The sequence below is a fragment of the Tamandua tetradactyla genome, chromosome 4 (genome assembly GCF_023851605.1).
Source record: "Tamandua tetradactyla isolate mTamTet1 chromosome 4, mTamTet1.pri, whole genome shotgun sequence".
In the NCBI taxonomy this organism is placed as follows: domain Eukaryota; kingdom Metazoa; phylum Chordata; class Mammalia; order Pilosa; family Myrmecophagidae; genus Tamandua; species Tamandua tetradactyla.
The window spans coordinates 128035623-128058814 of record NC_135330.1 but is presented as its reverse complement, the minus strand read 5'-3'; the positions used below and the strand labels follow the sequence as shown (position 1 = coordinate 128058814).

Here is a 23192-nt window from a genome sequence, read left to right as displayed (position 1 = left end):
GAATTCATGACAAAAATGGGATAGTGCGGGTCCACCGGTATTCTTAAACAGTTTGAATTCTAGTGAGTGAGAGAATAACTGAATACAAATGGGATTATTTCATGTCATGATAAATGACTGAACAAGATAATATAGGGTCATGTGATAGAGAGAAATTGGGTTGAGATATCCGGAATCCTACATTCAGTTGACAAGGCCTTCCTGAGGGGATCAGTTTGAACTGTAGCTTGAGTGTTGGGAAGGAACCAGCAAGATCAGAGGCGCAGTGATCCAGACAGAGACAGAGGAAGCGGAAAGGTTTGAGGGGAAACGGTTCAGCATGTTCTCTGACCAGACTGGAAGTGACCAAGAGAGAGACTGACAGAATAGGCTTGGAGAGTGGAAAAGGCCCAGATCATGCACCCAACAGGAGGTGGAATTGTTCACCTAAGTAGAATATGAAGACATAGGTAGATTTAAAATTGAAAAGTGATATGAGGCACTCTTCACTTTTAAGAGGCCAATTTGGAGACTGTGTGAAAAGTGGGTTTCAGGGGGGAGTGAAAAGGAATGAATGTGACCAGGTCCATGGGCAGGCTGTTCCACGTGTCCCCGTGAGGAGGCATGTGAGGCGTGCATGGCAAGAGGAGGCTTATAGAAGTCGTAGTTCTGGCTATGGGAGAGGCCCAGGAGTGGGGGACTTGTTGAGTAAGGGTTTACGGATTGAGTGGTGAGAGTGGAAAGGAATGGGATGTGATCCGAAATGCAGACTGTGCCTTCAGGGAGATACGGTGCATTCATGACTATATGAAGCAGACCTGGGACAGGATGTTCAATTTCAGAAGACACAATGGGGCTCATATGCTTTCTGTTCTTCAGCATCATTTTCCTCCCTTCTTTAAAATTTGTGAGTCCTTTTATTTGCTTTAAATAATTTGACTTGTTACCAATGTTATTTTTGTTGCTGTTTTGCACAAAGTACCTAACTGATAGGAAAAAAAAAAGGACAGACATAAAAAAAAACATAAAAAGGGAAAGAAATATAAGGAAGATTAAGATGCTGAGATCATCTGAAAATCTGACAAAATAATGAAAAAAGAGAAAAGTCCTCAAGCCCAAAACCCTTTTATTAAACCAATTAAAACATTGGGAATTGACATTAATAAGTAAGAACATAATTAACTAAATAGATGGAAGAGACCAGGCATGTACAAACAGACCCAAATACCTATGGGAACTTGACAGCATTTTGTTTTAATTTAGTAATGAAAAGTGGCCTAATCTATAAACAGGATGAAAAGTTGTCTTTCCATATGAATAGAAATGAGATATAATTATAACTTGCAAAACTCCATACACAATATTAATTTGAAGTGAATTGAAATGTAAAATATTAGAATAGGATTGAAGCCTAAGATCATTATATTTTATATTATTTATAATAAAAATCTGTGCAACAGAATGACAGCATAATTAAATGAAAAACCACAGGGACTGTGGTTTTTAATGTAAAGATCTAAAAGAAATAATCTGGAATGTAATAAATAAATAACGTTCCCAGTAATTAATAAATATTATAAATGTATAATTAATAAAAGCTAAAAATAGGATAAATCTGTAAGCTGATATTCCTAATAAGAGAACACAAATGCATCCAGAGTTGTTCAAATTAACTACTATTTAAGGAAATGCAGATGAAAACAATAAGATACCATCTAAAACACCAATTTTTTCATGTTATAAACTCTGTCTCATACTCCGCTAGTTGGAATATAAATAATTACAACTATGTTGAAGATCAATTTTACAGTATCTAGAAAATTGAAGGTACACTTACCATGATGATATGAAATATATAAAAATGTAGACCCAAGAAGAACATCTTGTTTAAAAGTACATAAAATGTTTATTGCCACTCATAAACGTGAGTGGCATTGTTTGCAATAGTAAAACACTGAGAACCTAAATTATAGCTATAAAAGAAATCTATGAGAAGCTATAAGATAATTCTATGAGAGTCATGGAGAACAGTGTCCAGTCAACATAGATTACAACCTAAACAGTGCCCTCTACAATCGTCAAATTGGCATTGTTGATTTCTTAATCTCTCCATGGTTCACACCTGGATTCATACCTGGATTACTTTGATGGCTTAATAGTCACCCCACTTTGGCACTATAATCTCTTCTAACACAATTAGAGATATTGCTAATAATTAAGTAAAATAATCTCGCTTGTCCACATTTTCATTAGCGTAAAACCAAATTCCTTAAAATAATCTGCAATAGTTTAGAGGCTATGGCTCTGCATCCCCTCTCTGATCCTTATCTCCTCTACCCTCCACACTGCCCATCCCAATATTAAAACACTATCCTCTTTAATGCTTTTCAACCAAAAGATCATACTCCAGCTTCAGAGCTATTTTGCTTGCTGTCCCCACTGGCTGGAACACTCTTTGTTTCAGATATGCTCAAGGATCACTCCTTCAGCTCGTCCAAGCACAATGTGAATGTGTTTCCTCAAATCCTTCCACGCTAACACTATTTAATCCATCAGCCCATACTTTTTGCTGATTTGCTTTTCTCCCTTGTACTAACCACTCTATATTTTTACATATATACTATATACATATAATAAATCTATATAGTTCCATTACTTTCGGATTCTTCAATATTAGCTCCATGAAAGTGAGATTTTTGTCTGTGTGGCTCACTGCTGTTTTCCTAGCATCCAGAGGAGGTTATGATGTATTACTTCATTCATACTGAATGGATGGATATCATTTATGAAAATTTAATAACAAATATAAAACAATTCTTTGTAATGTCATTGTATTAATATGCTTATTAATTTTAATTAATGATTAATATTAATAAGGTATACATACGTGACTTTTATAACTAAAAGAGCTACTGAGCAAAAATTCATGTTAGCTACTACAAAGAAAAAGTCCTAATGACTTGCTCAGTTCCCTGATCAGAGCTGATTCTCTGACCCAAAACCAATGGAAATACAGGCTTTTTTTTGAGGAAAGACCTTATGACACCAGAGCAAACATACACAGTGGGTAACTTCCACACTGCCCCCAAAAGGGGATTATTCAGAGGTTTTGAAAGCAATTGGATACTGATGCCATCGTGGCCCCCCTACTGAAGTGGAAACACACAAATCTACGTAACATGGAATTTTGGCCCAAGTTTGCAATACAGAATTTCCAATAGGTCTAGTCATCGACCCTGTGGTCATTTTCTCTATCCTGGGCTCCAAAAGTAAGCATACTTAGCTTTTACTAAGTATCATTCTATGAACTGTGAAGTAAAATCTGTCATTGTAGAAAAAGCCAAGTTAAAATTCTTGCCCAGTCAATACTGAATCCTGAATGGAATGGCATATATTAACCCCCTCTCAAAAGCTTAAAGAAGCAGGAGTGGTAGTCCTCATTTAATTAACATGATACCCTCTACAAAAAAATCAAATGGATCACGGCAAATTTCAGTGGACTTCTTTAAACTTACCTAAACTCTTTTCAGTCACAGATGCTGTGTTGGATATAATGTCTACTAGAGCATACCAATAAAAATCAGGCTTTAATGCACATTCCTTGCCTTTCCCTAGGGCAATATTGGCTATCTTAAACTTTGTTGCAGTGTAGGGTAAAATAATCTGTATTATTTTACTATTGTAAAAATAATATGTTTTTCCATGATACTATTGACATAAAATCAAGCAGTTCTAGTGAGCAGGACAAAATAAATATTTTATATTCCGTATTAAAACAAAAGAGCATGAAAAGATAGGATACTGCCTTGGTCTCTTGGCTGTTATGATAAATAGCACCCATTTGCTCAACCCACACAATGAGTTCACTTAACAAGAGTTACTTACTGCCTCATGATTTCAGTGGCTATAAGGTTTGGCTTCTTCTTGGGTTTGTAGCAGTCTGGCTTGCTGACAATCCTTGGCTTTTCCATCACATGATAATGTACTGCCCTTTGTTTTCTGAGTTTCATTGATTTCCTGCTTGCTGCTGCTCCTTGGGCTTCTCTTCATGTTGAATTTCCTTAGTTTATAATGAGTTCAGTCATGGCAGATTAAGGCTCACCTCATTCAGTTTGGGCACTCCTTAACTAATAACATCTTCTAAGGTCCTACTTGCAAATGAGCTCATACCCACAGGGCCATGTGCTAGGACCTCAACATGCCTTTTGTGGGAGACATGACTCAATCCCCAAAAGATATTAAACTTCACATAAATTCAGAAAACTTACATATCAGTAATAGTCTAATGATTTGGGCCATGTTTGAAAAGTCCCTCCAAGATACAGACTTTTTTTTGTCCACCTGAAACCTGCTTACACTAAGAAAAGTTACAACATTTCCGGTTTTGAATGAGACTCAGAGCAAGAGATCTGAAACAGAATCACACTGCAGTGCATGCTGCCCTGCTTTTTTAGGCCTTATTTACAGCTAGACTCCAATATTCTAGCAGGATCTGTAGTGAATATGGATATTATGTGTATACTCTGACAAGCCAAAAATAGGACAATCACATCACAAAGCTCCAGAGTTCTTCAGTAAAGCCATTTGTCTTAAGCAGAAAATTATTCAACATTTGAAAAGCAGATCCTTTAAGAAGATGAAAAGATAAGCTACAGACAGGGATATAATTTTGGAAAACCATATATCCTACAAAGGACTAATATGTAGACTAATATGTAGAACAGTACAAAAGAAAATAATCAACTAGAAAATGAGAAAATGATAGGAAAAGACATTTCACTGAAGAGAATATACAGATAGCCAATAAGCACATGAAAAGATATTCAACTTCATTAGTTATTAGGAAAATGCAAATTAAATCACAATTAGGCATGACTATACACATATCAAACTGGGTAAATTAGAAAATAGTGACTACACTAAAGACAAGGACTCAGAGAAACTAAATCATTCCCACTTTGTTGTTGGTAATGAAAAATGATAGCACAACTCTGAAAAAGGAAAAGCAGTTTCTTTTGAAATTAATGCTGTGCTTACCATACAACCTGGTAAATACACTCTTGGACAACTGACCCAGAAAAATAGTTCTATTCACATAAAAAATTGTACTTGGATGTTCATAGTAGCTTCATTCTTAATAGCACAAAACTAGAAATAATCCAGATGTCTTTCAACAGAGCTGGTCAACCTTACTGGTAGATACATACCATAGAATACCACCCTGCAATAAAAATGAACACCTTCTTAATTCACTCACTAATTTGGATGAATTGCCACTGAATTGTGTGAAATTAAAAAAAAAGTCTTGGTGCCTGCCCATGTTAAAAAAAAATCCAACCCAAATATTGCGTATTATACGACTCCATTTATATAACATTCTTGAAATTGCAAAATTATAGAAATGGAGAACAGATCAGTGGTGGCTGAGGACTGAAGGTTCAGAGTGGAGTGGAAAAGGATGGAAACGGATGTGGTTAAAAAAAAAAAAAAAGCCAAACAAGGGATCTTTGTGGTAATAGAATTGTCCTGTATCTTGTGATGGTTGATAACGAAAACTATACATGTGATAAAATGGCATGGAACTAAATAGATACACATAAGCACAAATAAAACTAGGGAAACATGGTTAAGATTGATCAATTGCATCAATAGCAATACCTCAGTTGTGATATTGTACAAAAGATCTGCAGATGCTACCTTTGTGAGAAACTGGGGAAAGAGTACAGAGAATCTCTGTGTATTGTTTTTTACAACTGCATATGAATCTAAAATTATCTCAAAATAAAATGGCTAATTGAAAAAAAAAATTCTGTTATACTACAGGTCCTGGGTAGACTCTCATCATACATCTGTGAGATATCAAGTGACTTTGCCCTGGAATTGGTCATCATTGGTTGGGTTTAACAAATGTCATCAAGTCATTAGATCATGAAGATGAAAAAGCAGTCTGTCCTCAATAGAGACAGAAAAGAGAGTATAAAGCTGAAGTATATACAAGTGTACATGAGCAGGTGGCCGTGACTCCCAATGTCATAAATCACTATGGCACCAATACGTATTCATCAACTCCCACGAATAACCACACAGGCTCTTTCTTTTTATGAAAGAATGGAGAGCATAAACTCCAGGCCGAATTTACCAAAGGGTCAGCTGAATATGTTGTGAGCAAATGATGCTCTGTAGCGAGACCGCAGCCCCATTTAGGGGTTACCTTGCAAGGCAGAATAAGGACAAATTATTCCAGTGGACATTAGCATGTCTGATCATTAACTTGATGAGTCATGTAGATTGATGCTCTGTGTCTAGAAAGAGCAAGAAAGGAGGACCAAAAAGGAAATTGATAGAAGGATGTGGATGAAATTGGGTAAGAGTTATGTTCACCACAGAGCATGTACTGCAGAGGAGGCATTCAACAACCAGGAGGACAGATTGACTCGCCAGTGGATGATACCCAGTCTCCAACCTCAGCATCTCAGTGTGTTCAAAATTGCACATGGACATTATGCTCATGGTAAAAAAATGGAAGCAATGTGTGTGCCCAACAGTGTGACCTACCTCTGTTCAAAGTTGATCTATAATCTGTTGCTGATGAAAATACAACCTTTCAGCAGTAGAGATGAATGCCAAGTCCCTTTCATTATATAATCTCAAGGAGACCAACCAGTCTATTAGCAGCAAGTTGATTGCACTGGAGCTCTTCCATGCTGAGGGGAAAAGCAATTGCTAAATTGATTCATGTTCTGATAATGAATTTGGTTAACCTTCTCACACAGCCTCTATGAGCACACTAGCTGATTATATACAAATGTCTGATATAAGAACATGTGATCTTATGTAATTTCACTTAAGATCCAAAGACGCAATTTGAGATCTGAAAATTAACCCTTGATCACGGGATTCACTGGTCCTACTATATAATGCATCACTTGGAAATTGCAGACTGACAGAATTCTGAAATGGTCTCTTGTGGGCTCAAGTAATAATACCATCTTGGAGATGACATCTTGTCAGATTAGGACACTAGCACTCAAAATTTCAGCATATAAGTTTAAACATTGTCAATATATAGTACCATTTCCTCAAAATCTTTACAACAATGGGTCCAAAAAAACCAAGTATGACCCTTGTCATAATTAGTTCCTATGACACGCTTATAATTTTATGTTTCAGTATTTCTAGTGGTATAGACTAAACAGAATTCAAGGAACTGTATCCAGAAGGTGGGATGTTTCTACCTGTAGACACAGAAGGGTTGTACTCACCCTATTCTATAATGCTGCTTGGTCATTTTGGTTCCTCTTGCTAGTGCACCAGCAGGAAAAGAAGGCATTTGCTGTATTTGTGGGGGAAATCAACCCCAAATATCATGGAGAATTTTGGTTGCTAACAGATGATGTTGGCAGGGAAGAGTATGTCTGGAACTCAGAGCATCAACTGAGTTGCCTTTTCGTGCTTCCATACAGAGTAAAACAGAAAATTGCAGCAACTACAGAGTGAGAGGGGAAGATAACCAGGAACTCAGAATCCTACTCAATAAAGATCTGGGTAACCTGATCTGGCAAGGCTTCTGGAACAAGAGAAGTGCTGCTTTTCTTTTTAAGTAGACATTATGGCCAGGCAACCACTTGAAGAAACCATGACAGGACAGAGAGCACTTAAGTTGGAGAATAAGTGGGACAGTAAAGAGCAAGGTGTAAATGGACTTAGCTTGCATAACGTTCCCATATGTGCTGACAGCTCTCTGCATCCTTCTGCTTAGATAATTCTCTGGCTATGTGGTGGTGCTTTGCCTCCCAATTAATAAGGGCCTCCCAACTAATAAGTGATAAGAGTATGTGGGTAAATACAGCAGATTCCTCATTTCTCAGAGTGATGATTTTGAGGCAGGCTCCACATCATCTCAAAAAGAGTCTCCATAGGATCTATATCCCTCATCCAAGTTGCCCAAAGTGGCAACCTGCTCATGAAAACATATTTTAGTGGCTTCCATGTGACTTCCCTATTCCCAAACTGCCTTTCCTCAGGTCACAGCCTAAATAAAGAACTTGTCCTGGTTTTGAGGGACTCTCTACTAAGATTATGATAATCAATAGAAACTTGTACTTTACCAAAGTTATTATTAGCATTTAAATCCTTCTAAGAGTGATGGTTACATATATATTTGTTCTGATTCAGCCTGTTTGATAAAAAACTCAAAATGACAAAGATTTGTACATATTTTTTCTTCTAAAAGTTTGTAGTGTTTGAATTTCCATTGACGTCTATGATTTATTTTGGGTTAATTTCTGCATATGATGTGAAGCATGGATTGAAATCCTTTTTTATTTCTTTCCATATGTATGTCTAATTGTTCCAGCATAATTTATTGTAAAGACTATCCGTTTCTCCCTGTTGACTTTGTATCTCTGCAATTGGAAAGAATGGTTTATTAAAGAACCACAATTCGTGAAATAGCATGGAAAAATCTCAAATATTGTGCTGAGGAAAAGAAGCTACAAAAAAGGAGTATTACTGAATAAGTCTATTTATGTAAAATTATTTTAAAAATGCAAACCATCTATAGTAACATAAAGCAGATTAACTTGTTTTCTGGAAACAGGAAAGAGAGAGGAAGGAAAGATGCCAAAGAACATAAGGAAACTTTAAGGATGATATATATGGTCATTATCTTGATTGTGGTGATGGTTTAATGAGTATATACATATATAGAAATGTACCAAATTGTATAGTTTACATGTGTGTAATCTTTATATATAACCATAACTCATAAAGGTAATAAAATGCAGTAGAAAAATAGATACTAGAAAAAGGATCAATAATAGAAAAGCATGATTCTATAGAAACACAGTCTCTGACATGAAAGAAAAATGAATTGACAAGTAAAAGTAGTCTCTTCCTCCCAAATTCTTTTGACTGTGCTGCTAAATTCATTGAACTGCAAGTTTCAACTAGAATTCTTCAGACATCTAGTAGAAACAGTGTGTCACTGCATGGAAGAAAAATATTGCTGCCTTTAGATGTCTTTATAGAAGCTGTTACTTCTAGAAGAAGGAAACCAGGGGAGAATCAGGAATACAATACTGAAGGTAATCCTTCATCTGTAAAGCCTAGAGCCAGATACTCAATTATAAGTGGAATGTTAGGCTGTATACATCATATTTATAACTTAATTTTACTGCAATGAAATATCACAGATTGAGCCCTCAATATATTTCTGAGAAAATTTCTTTGCATTTCAAAGTTTCAAATATTTTGAATAGCTTTATTTTATTTTCATTATTAGCATTAAAATGTTGACTCCATCCTGAAAAAAAAATTAAAAGATCACATTTTTAACTCCTATGATTTCCTTCTTCCCAAACAGTAGTTTTCCAGTTGTTGATATTATCTCACAATTTCATACCAACTTATGTTAAATTTTTCATTATGTGTCATGCTTTTCAAAAATGGTTGCAGCATTTCAGTGCTATTTCCTAATTACACTGATGCAAAGTCTTGAATTAATTTCAGTTTAAAGAATTTAAAAGAGCCATATTTATGTTATGGATTTCTGACTTTTGCTTTCATTTTATTTTTGTTTTCTTGGTTATGAGATGGGAATGTACATTCAGTTATTCTTTCTTATAAAATGTATATATAGGGGATGCAAACGTAGTTCAGTGGTAGAATTCTGGCCTGCCATGCAGGAGACCCAGGTATGACTCCTAGTCCATGCAGTTCCCAAAAAACAAACAAACAAGCAAAAACAAACAACAAAAAACTTCAACAAATGGTGCTGCAATAATGGGATACTCGCATGGAAAAATAATGAAGTGTGATCCTGCCATATAGCATACAAAAAAAAATGTATGCATATACACACACACACACACACATTTTTCTATATTTACATATACATGTCTACTTAAAAAACTTTTAGGGCCATGGTGGCTCAACAGGCAGAGTTCTTGCCTGCCATGCCTGAGACCCTTTTAATTTTTGGAAGTCTGTTGGGGAAAAGATTGAATCTCAATATTTTGTGTTTCTTTACTAAGAAGTTAGTTACACATTCATTTATAAGTGTTGGGTATGTTTAGTTTTCCTTTATCTCTGTTCAAGTTCTTGAACCATTTTTTTCTCGAATCATTTTGTTTTTGTTTTTAATGTTACAAATTTCAATAAGCTACTTGTATATGAACTAAATTAGCCCTATGTGCCACAGGTGTGGCAAACAACTTTTCCAAAAGTGTGTGTGATTTGTGTTTTTCTGATATGCCAGACCCCCTAATGTAGTTATTGCTCTTTACATCCCCCAGGGTTAGCTCCACTCTGCTGTCAGTTTGCTGCTGCCATTACTTAAATATTGAACTTGAAGCCCACTTTCCAGTTTTATGGATTCTTAATAACAAGAGAGATCATAAGCAGTGGGCTCTCACTATATTCTATCACTTGTCAAACCTTCACTTGTGAGTCCTCCAGTGCGGGGAAGTCCCTCCAAGAGGGGCCTTCTTCCCTTAAGAGAGAGCCACATGCTTTAGGAAGGGGGAACAAGAATTACAAGGGTCTTACCTGGAATCAATGGCTAATTATTACATTAATAAAATATCTCCAATATATTAGTACTGTATTGATATACTTCCCTTGCTTTTAAAACTTTGCAGCACTTAAAAAGGTATCTGGCTGGAGTACATGGTGGTTCAGTGGTAGAATGCTCACCTTCCATGTGTGAGACTCATATTATCAAAATATTTCTAACGTCTTTTTTTTTTTTTTTTTGACATGGGCAGGCACCAGGAACTGAACCTGGGTCTCTGGCATGGCAGGCGAGAACTCTGCCTGCTGAGCCACCGTGGCCTGCCCCCTAGTATCTTCTTTATAGTACAGAAGGATCTTTGATGAAATTTTCAACAGCCTTACTGAAACATAATTTATATACCCTAAAAGGCATCCATTTTATGTGCATCATTCAATGATTTTTTTTCAGTGAATTTACAGACTGCATCTCCAAAATCTAATTTTAGATTATTTCCATCACCTCATAATGAAAGCTCAAGCTTATTTGCACTAACCCATTCCCATCCCTAGGCAGCCACTAATCTAATTTCTATCTCCAGATTTTCCTTTTCTGAACATTTCATATAAATTAAATCATGCAATATGTGAAATTTGTTCCTGGCTTCTTTCACTTAGCATAATGTTTTTGAAGTTAGACTGACATTTTTTTCTGAAGCAAACAAGCAAAATAAACTGTACTGAAATCCAAGTAGTGCAAGATTTGAAAGGCACAATGCAGAAAAATTTTGATAAAATTAAGAAAACACATAACTTAATTTTTCCCTTTGATGATGGTATTTTAAAAATTTCATGATGATCAAACCAATATGAAGAATGTGTTGCTCTTACCAGAGCAACAATTTATCCTACTTAAGAAATTATGTCATTTCATTTTATGCAATGTTTCCAACAGTCTAGAATCCATTAGGTACATTCATCAACAACTGAGAAATGTTTCAAAACCGGAACCTGCAAAATATTTCAGAATCAAAGAACTTGAGAACAAACCACAGCTTAGAACATCCAAGTTCCATAATTTACCAATGAGGCAAAAGAACATTAGCTTTATTTAAATGGAGTGTGTGAGAGTGATGCTGGAAAGAGTGCAAATGCTGCCAAAAAATCTTCAAAATGCCACACTATCCTAGCTCCTTTTTGGTATCTTTATAGAATATAATTTTGCATACTTTTTTAGAACAGATTTAACAAGGATATCAAATTACAAAGTAAGTAAGATAATGAAACATGAAAGACTTCTATGGAGAACTCTTGTATTCCTTTAAAAACTCCTTCCACATTAGCATTAATGAAATTAGCTCCAAAAGTACCTTTGTTTTCTATCCTATTTTCCCTAATACATATAAACCGAAGCGCCTTAAGGCCTGGGGATTCATGCATTCCTCCTTACCTATTCCCTGAGTGGTGAACTGAGGCAGGAGGAAAGAGCTGTTGGAAAATGTCACCATTGGGGGATTCCTGCACTTGAGCTACCACAGCCTTGCTAAGCCACTGCCCTTGCAGGACCACGAGAGTTTGGGCATAGAGGTGATCTGCATAATAATGCTGGGCTGAAGACCTATTATGTTCTCTGGTGATTTGAAGCTGCATGCACCCCAGAAAAATATGTTCTTAAAGCTAATCCTTACCTGTGGGTGTGAGCCTATTGTATGGAAGACCTTTTGATGGGGTTACTTCTGTCAAGGTGTGGTTCAGGATGGGTCCTAATTCTATTACTGGAATCCTTCATAAGAGAAAGAAATGCAGAGTGAGAAAGAAAGCCACAGAAGTAAGAAGCTGAGATCAACAGGACCTGCAAGGGAAGGGAGAGAGCAGCAGATTCAGCTGTGTGCCTTGCCCAGTGATGGAGGAGCTCGGGATCACCAGCAGCTGGTCTTCTGGAAGAAAGCATTGCACTGATGATGCCTTGATTTGGATAGACGCTAACTGTAAGCAAATAAATTCCCATTGTTTAAGCCAAACCTTTTCATGGTATTTGCTGGAACAGCCTAGGAAATTAAAATACTTACCCTCCTGTTCCTGGCCTCAGGTTAAGGTACAAAAATACAAGGCATCTAAGAAGAGTCATGAAGAACAAAGTCATAACAAGCATATATTAAACTTACCATGATGAATTCAAATAGCATATATGCATTTTATTTCATGGACCTTTTTGGGCTAATTTGTCAAGTTAGTATGTTTCTTATGTAGAATTAAATTATAATAGGCATTGACTGAAATCAGTATATGAAATCCAGTCACTTACTTTTTCATACATTTAGATAAAAATATGAGAAAATAATATCTGTTGGTTATCAACCAAATATTCCTGAAGTTAAGGATGATCACTTGTAAACCATTTATGGTGAGTAAATGCCATGATAAAAATGCAGCCTGCATTAAGTAATAAATACAGTGCATAGTGTTGCTTAAAAGAAAACTAATTTTTATCCCACCTTGAAAAATGTGGAAATTAGTTTTAGAAATTGCCAAATGTATTTAAGTATTGTCAGGGCTACTCTGGGTAAAAAAGAGTTACTACAAATTGGAAGGAATTACTAATGCAAAATATGCTAATTTATACTGTACAATTCATTTTGCAAATGGAATCTAAAGAAAGTGAGCCAAAAATTGCAAACTTTTCTTCTGATAATAGAAGGAGTGTGGGAACAAATGGGACGTTTGGCTGGCATGTTTCAAACTGTGATATCAGTAGGAAAACATTTTGAACTTTATGTAAATCTCTGTCATTCACTTTGTCTGTGAAGGAGAAGGAGCAAACAGTTTAGAGTCATTTAGATGACTTACTAAAATTTTGACTTTAATTTGTATTTTGTGAGTGCCTGTATAGTGCCTGTATATGGTTTGGCAATGGGAATACAAAATTCCATATGTTCAAGGAACTCATATTCTAGTGCAAGAGTAGGCAAAAAAGAATCATAACATGCTGGTACATAAAATAGTGAAATAAAACCTCACATTGAAGCCTAAAGGAAAAATGTCTTCTATTGGAAGGTGTATGGTTTGAGTCAGGTTTCTAAAACAAAGAAAATATGGTGAGCTTTTCACAATTAAAAGTATTTTATCTATAGCAGTGACTTTTATCATTAGATTATGTGCTGCTCAATTTTGTGTTAGGATATCCTTTGCTGAATGAAATTAGGGTCGTTATAAATGATATTATTCTGATAACTTCACATGTAATAATAAATTGTTGGTAACTTCTTTCACCACCCCAACTCACCTCCCACCCTTTATTTTATTTTATTTTTTAATTTACAGCTTTGTGATATCTAAAATTCAGGGAAATGCTGTTTTTGCATAGGGAATGTTCTGGCTAAAACCAAAACATATTGTATACCGTTTATTTGACAGTATGTGAGAAAGGATATATTTGTGTAGGATGAAGAGAAAATCACTAAACATTTTCAACTGTTGTAGTTCAAGAAATTTTGCAGTGGAGAATGTGTGCCCAAAGGTTTAGCACAAAACAGGAGTGGACTCAGCTTAAAAGAATGACAGAAAAGATCTCAGCTTCGATGAGTGGTAGCAGCATCCCCGTTTCATCACTGATGAGACGGCTGCAGAAATGGCAAAGGAGCAGATTGCCACTTCAAAATTCACTCATGAAACTTAGAAGAGTAGGTACATTCCTGGCTCTGTTGACTGAGGCAGAGAATGACCACCAATTCAAATTCATGAGCATATGCAAATATACCTGAGTTTCCCAGAAATATTTGGGAAATTTTGTAAAACTTCAGGATAACATACAAGAGAAGAAAGAAGAGGCAGGGTCTGAAACTTGTATGGTTTGTCCCCTGATAGGATTTCCTGAAGTCAAAGTTGGCAGTGATGGCGGAATTGGACTATCCTTATAAATGCCGTTATAATGATATCACTGGCTTTCCCAGTCCATTAAATGACATTTGATGTACTTTTTTTTACTTTCTCTGATAACTTTCCCTTTGATAACATTGCAAAGACTATCAGGAAAAGAGACGTAGCCTTAATAAAATGTCCTTTTCAGCAAATTAGAGAACTTATGGGCCTATGTTCTCTGCCTTCTCTCCTGTTACAATAAAAGAAATGGCATTGTGTCTATCAAACACATTTTCACTCTCCCCAACTCACTCTGACCTAGGGCTCAGTATCTTCGTTCTCTGTGACTTCCAAAATTCTTCACTCCTCCTATTATACCCCATCTGCATTTACTTCATCACAAGTTCTTCAAGTATCTCCAACATTAAAAAGTTACAAATGTGTGTGTATATACTGTAAATATATATACAAGTAAATATGTTGTAAACATATATTCTAAATATATATGCTGTAAATAAATATACTGTATCTATAGTTAAATACTGTATATGTTTACAGTAATACACTGTAGACTATATATTTCAATCTACCTTTATCTAATTATCTAGCCATCCATCTATATAGCTAATCTATCTATCCTGTTATCCTACACATCCTTCCTGATTCTCTGATCCCCTACACAATATTTTATCAGAAGAGTTGTCTGTATTCTTCCTTTTTCCTTTCTCACTCCCAGTCTCTTACTCAAGCTACTATAATAAGGCTTCAGTCTTTAGTTCACGGAAACTGCTATTATTTAGGTGACCAGAGACTAAGGTAAATACACTTCCAGTTTTCATGGGTGAGTTCTGATTTACACACCAGTAGCTCTAGCTAATTGTTAATAATTCGCCTTTTCACTCTTGAAGGCTTCCTGATTGGGCAATGATTTATATATGTAGCTATACCAGTGAACTCTATGTTGCCACAGAGAGTTCATTTTTATCATATATCAGTAGCACCCAGCAGAGGTGATCCCTCTCATGTACTTTCAAAATTGTCTCTTCACTATTGCTCTGAAACCACAATCTTCTACTGTGTCAGCTGCTGTAATGCTTACCAATTTTTCCGTTAGCTTCAGTACACTTGTCATAAAATGTGAGAGGAAATAACGTAAATCACTTCTATATTCAGACAGTGAAAAGTCCATACGTGACTCTCAAGAATTTTTTTTAATGGAAATCTGCATCTTCCAGATAGTACAGCTACAAATTTTTTCAGCATTCATCAAACTAAATATATGCATAACTTTATGGAGCATAGTCTCTTGTTGACCCAGGCGGGTGGAACCTTGAGTGAGAAATATGGTTTGTGTTGAGCACTGATATATTAGGTTTGTTAGCCTAGGTTATTCTGATGAATACACCCATCTTACGGTCTTTTTTATCTAACTTTATTGAGATATATTCACATGCCATATAATTCATCCAAAGTATACAATCAATGACTAACAACATCACCATGTAGTGTGTATTCATCACCAGAATCAATTTTAGAACATTTTCATTATTCCCAAAAAATAAATAAAAATGATAAAGAAAAGCCAAAATAACACATACCCTTTATCTCCTCCCCCATTATTTTTTGTCTTTATTTCATTATTCATCTATCTGTACATTGTTGCATTAGTTTGCTAGGGCTGTTGGAATGCAATATACCAAAAACAGGACAGCTTTTATAAAGGGAATTTATTATGGTAGAAGTTTACATTTCTAAGGCCAATGTCTGTCACGTGGGAAGGCATGCAGCTTCTGTCTGCTGGTCCTTGTTCCAGTTCGATTGCCTCCAGCTTCTAATGCAAGTGGTTTCCTTTCTAAACCCCTGTAGGCCTTTACTTAGCTATTCGGAGACACAACTCTGGATTCTGGCTTGCTTAACATCTCATGGGAAGGCAGATGTTGACATCTGCTGGGCACTGCCCATGTCTAGGCATCTGCTCTCTCTGCCAGCACACGAGCATCTCCAAACATCCGTGTCTCTGTCAGCCCTGAAGCAGCTGTTCTCCAAGTGTCTATATCTGAGGCTTCTCCAAAATGTTTCCCTATTTAAAGGACTCAAGACCACCTCGAATGGGTGGAGTCACATCTCCATCTAATCAAAAAGTCACACCCACAATTCTGGGTTTCACATCTCTATGCAAACAATCCAATTAAAGTTTCCTACCCTAAACAATTGGCCTGGCCCTACAAGAATCAATCAGGGTTAAAATGTGCTTTTCTGGGGTACATAATAGTTTAAGCCAACACAACTAGCTGAAGGGAGGGTCAGTCGCAAGTTTTTACAATCACATGGTCACACAATGAAATCTATACAGTTATACAATCATTATCAAAGGTCAAGACCAGTGGATTACAGTTCAACAATTTCACGTATTTCCTTCTGACTATTCTAAAAGACTTGAAACTAAAAAGAAATATCTGTATAATGAATCAGTAGTCATAATCATTTGTAAAGTCCTAGTTTCTTAGTTACACATCCTCCCTCTCATTTGATCATTTTCTCACTCTTCAGGGATATCTGGGCCATGACCATTTCATCTCTTTTTTTGTGTGTGTGCTCAAAAAGGGTATTGACCTTATGGGATAGAGGAAGGAAAGTGATAGATATTCCTGGAAGACTTTCCTCTGGGTTTCAGGGCTTATCTGGCATAAGAACAATCTAGAGAACTTAAATTTCTGGGAAAAAAATAAACTTACTAAGGAAAACTTTTATAGAATCTTAGATAGAGCCTAGGATATTCTTTAGAGTTTTCAGGAATACTGTTGGTGAGGGCTAGGTATGTTGTGGCAATTTGTAATATTTGGCAGAAGCTTCCATAAGAGTAACTTCCGGAATACCATCTCAATTCTACTTGAAATCTCTTAGCCACTGAAACTTTATTTTGTTCCATTTCTTTTCCCCTTTTTGGTCAAGCAGGTATTCTCAGTCCCACAATGCCAGAACCAGGTTCATCTCTGGAGTCAAGGGCCAAGTTCATCCCTGGGAGTCATGTGCCATGTAGGGGGGTTGGGCACTGAGTTTATTTGCAGAGTTGACTTCGAGAAGCCACATCTGAGCAGCAGAAGAGGTTCTCTAGAGGTGACTCTTATACATAATACAAGTAGGCTTAGTTTCATCATTGCAGAAATAAGTTTCATAAGGGCACGCCTCAAGATCAAGGGCTTGGCTTATTAAATTCAGAGTCCCTGATGCTTGTGAGAATATCAGGAATTCCCTAGGTGGAAAGATTTAATAGCTGTTCTCTTTTCACCAATCCCTCAAGAGGACTTTGCAAAAAAAAAAGAAAAAAAAAGAAAAAAAATACACACACACACACATGTATATATAATTTCCTGCCCAAAATACTTTGGAATGTATTGGGATATTGCCTTAACCTGTACAGAATAACAAGAGTGCATTCCCTATTCTAGTACCATGGGTTAATGCTGTTTAAATAAATTGACCAGAAAGCTTAGATATTGTACTACAGAAAATTTAAATTTTGAACCAAATAAACATCTCTTCCTTTGGTCTCACATAGAAGTTGAACTTTTAAAATACAGGCGATATCCTTTTTTTAACACTTATTCCGATTTACCTTTGTCTTAACCAGACCTTTAATTAAGGTCTGATCTCTTTCTCAGCTTCTTTAAAAGTTGCTGCATAGAGAAATGCTTTCAGAGCTGCAGAATTCTAAGTCTTAGGTGCCACACAGACCCCTAAAATTCCAGGGAATGACCAGGTTATACACTAAGAGCACAATATCTCAGAATTTAGAAAGAACAGTTAAAACTTAGGAATAGATGTGACAGCTGTAAGATCTTACATTCTAGGGATTGTCACAATGAGACACTGAAAATTCTGTATTCCTTAATTGTCAATTGCCCAATCTCTGCCCATCTTCTATCCCCTGATAAGCTATACTCCTGAATTTAATTCTTGCAGTTTGCTCATTATTGTTAGGCTAAATGCCCACCCCACACCCTTGCATTGAAGTAACCACACTTAGCAAGCATTCCAGGAAACTTCCCCCACTCATTACTTCCAGGAGGCCCCCTGCAAAACCAAACCTGCCTCAGCCCACACAGCAGTCTCATGAGTGTCCCTGCATCCCCCTCTGGCAGCTGCATTCCTACTACAACTCCCCCTATCCAACATCTGCCCTCTGGCAGTTACAGTCCTGGCACCTGAAAGCTACAGCAACTCCCCACTTAACCTCCCCCAACCCCACCCCCCACCCCCCCTCTTCTAAACTGACCAATGAACACCTGCCAATTTCCTGTGCCCCAGGTAAACAATGAAAATCTACCATCTCCCTTTCCCTATATTCCTGCCAACCATCCTATATAATCTGCACCCCTTCCCCTGCTCGGGGTTGTCACCATCTTCAGCATCAGCCCACCTGCATATAGCCTTACAATAAAGCTCCCTCCAATTGAGAAATTGATCATAGTTCATTTTCGTTACATTTTACTGCCTTGTAATTCTGCTTCTTTTACCTCACTACATATTAGAGAGCCTCACTGTTCAATCCTAGACCATCTTTTCTGTAACTATCTGCAGTAAATGTAAGTTACTCTTCCAATTTCATAACTTGCATAAATTCTACAAATTGAGGACATATTGATGCATTTATTACCCTGAAATTAGGCACATCAAATTTAGCATGCTCAAAACAAAACTCTTCTTTTCACCTGAAAAGTAATTGTTCCTTCCTCATTTTCCCCATCTCAATGGTCGTAGTTCATTTTCATTATGTTCTTTTTCATACCCAATGCATCTATCTGTAAATTCTAGTGCTTTTGGTTATCTAATTTATCTCACATTCTTCCAATCTTTCTATGTCCCTTTCCTGGACATCACTGACTCTTTTGTTACCTACTTTGAGCCCTCCATTTTACTCTAGCCATTGCTGCAGAAAATGACTGCACAAAAGGGTAACCAGCCAGCACCTAGTTATGTCTTGCTTTCTATTCTGAGATTTCTCTGGTACCAACTCTTGGAAGGCAGGAAACCACTCAGCCAATCTAACAGTTGCAAAAGCCTAGACTAATGGACTGCAGGAGTTAGTGGATAAATACTCTCTTTTTTTTTCCTCAGGTGGTATTCTAAGGTGCATTCTGCCTGACAACTCCAAAGCAGAATTGAGCCCCATTTAGCAACAGTGGGAACATCTCAAAAATGTGCTCTTGGATAACTTTTCTTCCTTTATTTTTCCCAATACCCCATCCTTGTTGCTAAAGGAGAACCCACACACATGAGTGAATCCTGAGTGGAAACAATCCTTTGTTTAATCATTTCTGCTGCTTCATTCCCACTCCATTCTATCCATTGTTCGAGCTGTAGTCAAAATCACATTTTCAAACCACAAATTAGCCCACTTTATTTTCTGTCTTAAAGAACAACAAATGACCTCAAATTATATTTCAAAAAACTTTAATCTCCTTACCATGGCCACAAATACCCTATACTACCTAGTTCATTGGTTCTTTGATCAACTTGTTCTTTCCAACACTGCTTAATAGCCAGCTAACACACTTTTTAAAATTTTCCGAATGTCATCCCCTTTTCAGGTTGTTTCCATTTGTAGTTTCCTAAGTTTGGAATACTCTTCTTTTTAATTTTCCCTTTGGTACAACCTTTTCTTCATTGCAGCCTCAGCTTGGTGTAGTTTGCTCAGAGGTGACTTAACCTGACTATGTTATCTGTGATTGTTCACTCCCACCAAGTCACGCCAGCATACCATGCTATGTGATTTTCTTACTAACACTTGTTTACGTGTGATTTTCTAATGCCTCACTAGAATGTAATCTCCATTAGATTTTGAAATGCTTTTGCCTTGTTTGCCAGAGGGTCAGCCACATTAGAATACTGCCTTTTGCAAATGATTTACTTTTTAATTTTAATTGAATGAAAGAATACACACAGGGTTGAAAACCTGAGACAAACTCCAACAAACTCTCCGGAATATGACTGTGTGTGGAGCAATTTTTAATTTTCTCTAGAAGCCAGCCAGCATGTGCATATGTGTGGATGATTGTTTTCCATTCAGGAACGTTCCCTCCCAGTGTGGACAAGAATGGATTGCTTATTTAGACCTATTTGTTTTAAATCTGTTTTTCACAAATACAAGTTAACCACATTTTCATCAAGATGTCTTGGACATATATTTTCTGAGTTGCTGAATATCTGAACATATCGTTATTATCTTTCACATATTATTGGCAACTTGGCTAAATATATTATGGTTAAGTCATTACCCTTTTCTTTCAAATCATTGTAGACATTGATCCACTATTGTCTCTCATTTTGTGTTAGTATAGAAAAGATCAAAGTCAACGTGATTTTTATTCTCCTGAAAGTAACTTCACATTTTTAATATTTTACTTAAAGAATATTCTGTTTGTGCCTTTGGAAAATTGAAAAGTATTCTGTTTATATATGAATGTCTTTTTATTAAATCTAACATACAGAACTCGATGTAAATTATCAAAGATGAGAATAAGCTCTTTTTAAAAGAAGGGACTTTTTTTCTCATATCTATTCTGTGCCCTCTTATCTCTTCTCAATTCTGAAAATATTATTAAATGAAGACATGATCTTCCTTGTTCTTAATATTTTCAACTTTTTATCTTTCTATATTTTACTTTGTGTTTGGGGAGATTTTTTAGTTTCTTTGCCAATTCACTGATTTCATGTTAATATCTAGAGGTTTTTCCCTTTTCTAAATGTATTCCTTTTAAGTCAGCAATTACAGTTTTCATCCAGAAACTTTCTTTTCATGTTGCTTAACTTTGATAATTGAAGGCTTTGGTAGTTTCACAGTTGAAATGTAGCCTTACATTTTTTAGAAAGATGAATCATCTTTCCTAAAATGTTCCCAAATTTCAGTTAATGAATATGGAAGAAGTGATGCTTTGTCTTTTCAGAAAATGGCAGAGCGCTCCTTTTTCATCACAGATTATTTTCATTTGCCACTTGATGTTAGTTTTTACTCATCAGAAGGAAAGAATTGCACTTGTGAGGAACTGGTTTATTTCTAGTAAAGACCTGTATATGTTTCTATCCAGATATTTCATGGAGGTACACGATAGCCTATGAGGGGAGCGGAGGGATGAAAAAACAAAACTAACCAATAATAAAACCACAATAAAGCTAGAAATAGATTATAAGGCCTAGTGCAGAAATAATGCTGTCTTGGTAGTTAGTAAAAGTGTTTTATTTTGTTTCGTTTCAATTTTATTTTCTGCCCATTTCTATAGCTATGCAGGACCCAGGGCCTGATTTTCTGGCTGTAAGGCTATTTATGAAGAAACATATTCCAAAGCTTCCTCAGGTTTGGGTTTCATGCAAATAAGAGAAAGTGCCTATTCAAGTGTCCATCCACAGTCCTTTAAGATCCCTTTGATTTTTCAGTCAAGATGCAAATTTCTGAGACATTTATATTGTATGTCAAAATTAAGAGCAACTTAGGAGAACCTGAAAGTTCATTTACATGCTATGTTATTCTGAATGAGGGAATGTTTTCTTTACATGTGAGCACATGCCACATGCCACATTTTTCAGCAGCTTCTCGTTGTCTTCTCCAAATGTCTGCCTTGTGTTAAGAAGCTGCTGATGTTATTATGCTCCCTGTCATTTTTGTACTTTTTTCCCTTTTAATTTTTTTATGTAGTATTTATCACTAGGTCTTCCTATCTTCTCTGCATAAATTTTAGAGGGGTAGTTCTAGTCCAAGGGAGAATTCATTTGCTTGGGGTGTCAGCTCTAGTGCCAGGTCAGGTAATACTGGGAAACACAGCAGGAGCGGAATTAAAGGTGAACAATTAATTTTGGAGATTGAGGCTTTCAGTGTCCTGGGCTCTTTCTGATTTGTAGCAGTCTGTAATTGTACAGTGCAGCTGGTATTTGTGAACTGCTGTTACAGTTGTGTAGTTCGCTCTCAGTCTTCTGTGAGTGACTTTGAGCCGGATAGCATACAAGACATGGGGATTTTTCCCTAGTAGATCACTGAAAATCATGCTGATTCAACACAAGAGTCAAACTACCATGAACACATGAGTGTTCTTACTTAAGCCTGACTGTCTTAAGGAAAGTCAAATGGACTTCAGCAAAGATGAGGGCATCATGAGTCTCAGCAAATGTAGCTTGGCAAGGCATGGTAATGGGTTGTTTTGCAGAGGCCTTGTCACCCTACAGAACCAGGCAGACTTCAGCAAAGCACAGGCTTGCCTTGGCATGTGCAGACCCTTAGGTGCCAACGCAGCACCATGAGAAGGGCAGGGTGGAGGGAGCAAGGTCAGCAGATAACAGTTGGTGTAAAGAACCAAAGATTCCACTATAGTGAAGAATCTTCCCTTTTCAGGTCACTCGTACACTGAGGTCAATTAATATTTACTGCTATAACTCTATTTTTTTGCAGATCTGCAGCTTATAATTGTAAACTGCAATTAAGTTCCTCTCGTAAACAGCAGAAAGGACCTCACAGAAAAATAGGTAAGAGATTTGAACGGTCCACAAATGGTCAATAAATATATAAAGAAATGCTTAATATTTCTGATAGTCGGGAAAATGCAAATCAATATGACAACTTAATAAAATTCTTTACCATTTTATTGGCAAAAAATTGAAATCCAACATTACCAAATTTTGAAGAGGATGTGTTTGCAATGATAATTTACAGTTGACGTGGAAGTGTAGATAGGAGTACACACTTTAGAAACTGTTCAGCATTATCTTTTAAAGTCAAGCATTCCATAGTTCACTTATTCTTTGACTCAGCCATTCCATCCTTGGTAGGTGAGCCATGAAGGGTAATGTGCAATAGTAATAATGTGTTACTATTA

General features: G+C 36.5%; 1 long non-coding RNA gene across 1 annotated transcript in view; it reads left to right on the top strand.

Annotated features, from left to right (window-relative positions):
* The window catches only part of LOC143679344 (uncharacterized), a 118965-nt gene extending 96138 nt beyond the window's left edge, over positions 1 to 22827 (top strand). The window contains exon 6 of the long non-coding RNA XR_013173669.1: positions 22769 to 22827. This is a non-coding gene — a long non-coding RNA (uncharacterized LOC143679344). The remainder of the gene's footprint in view (positions 1 to 22768) is intronic.
* Positions 22828 to 23192: the final 365 nt, after the last annotated feature.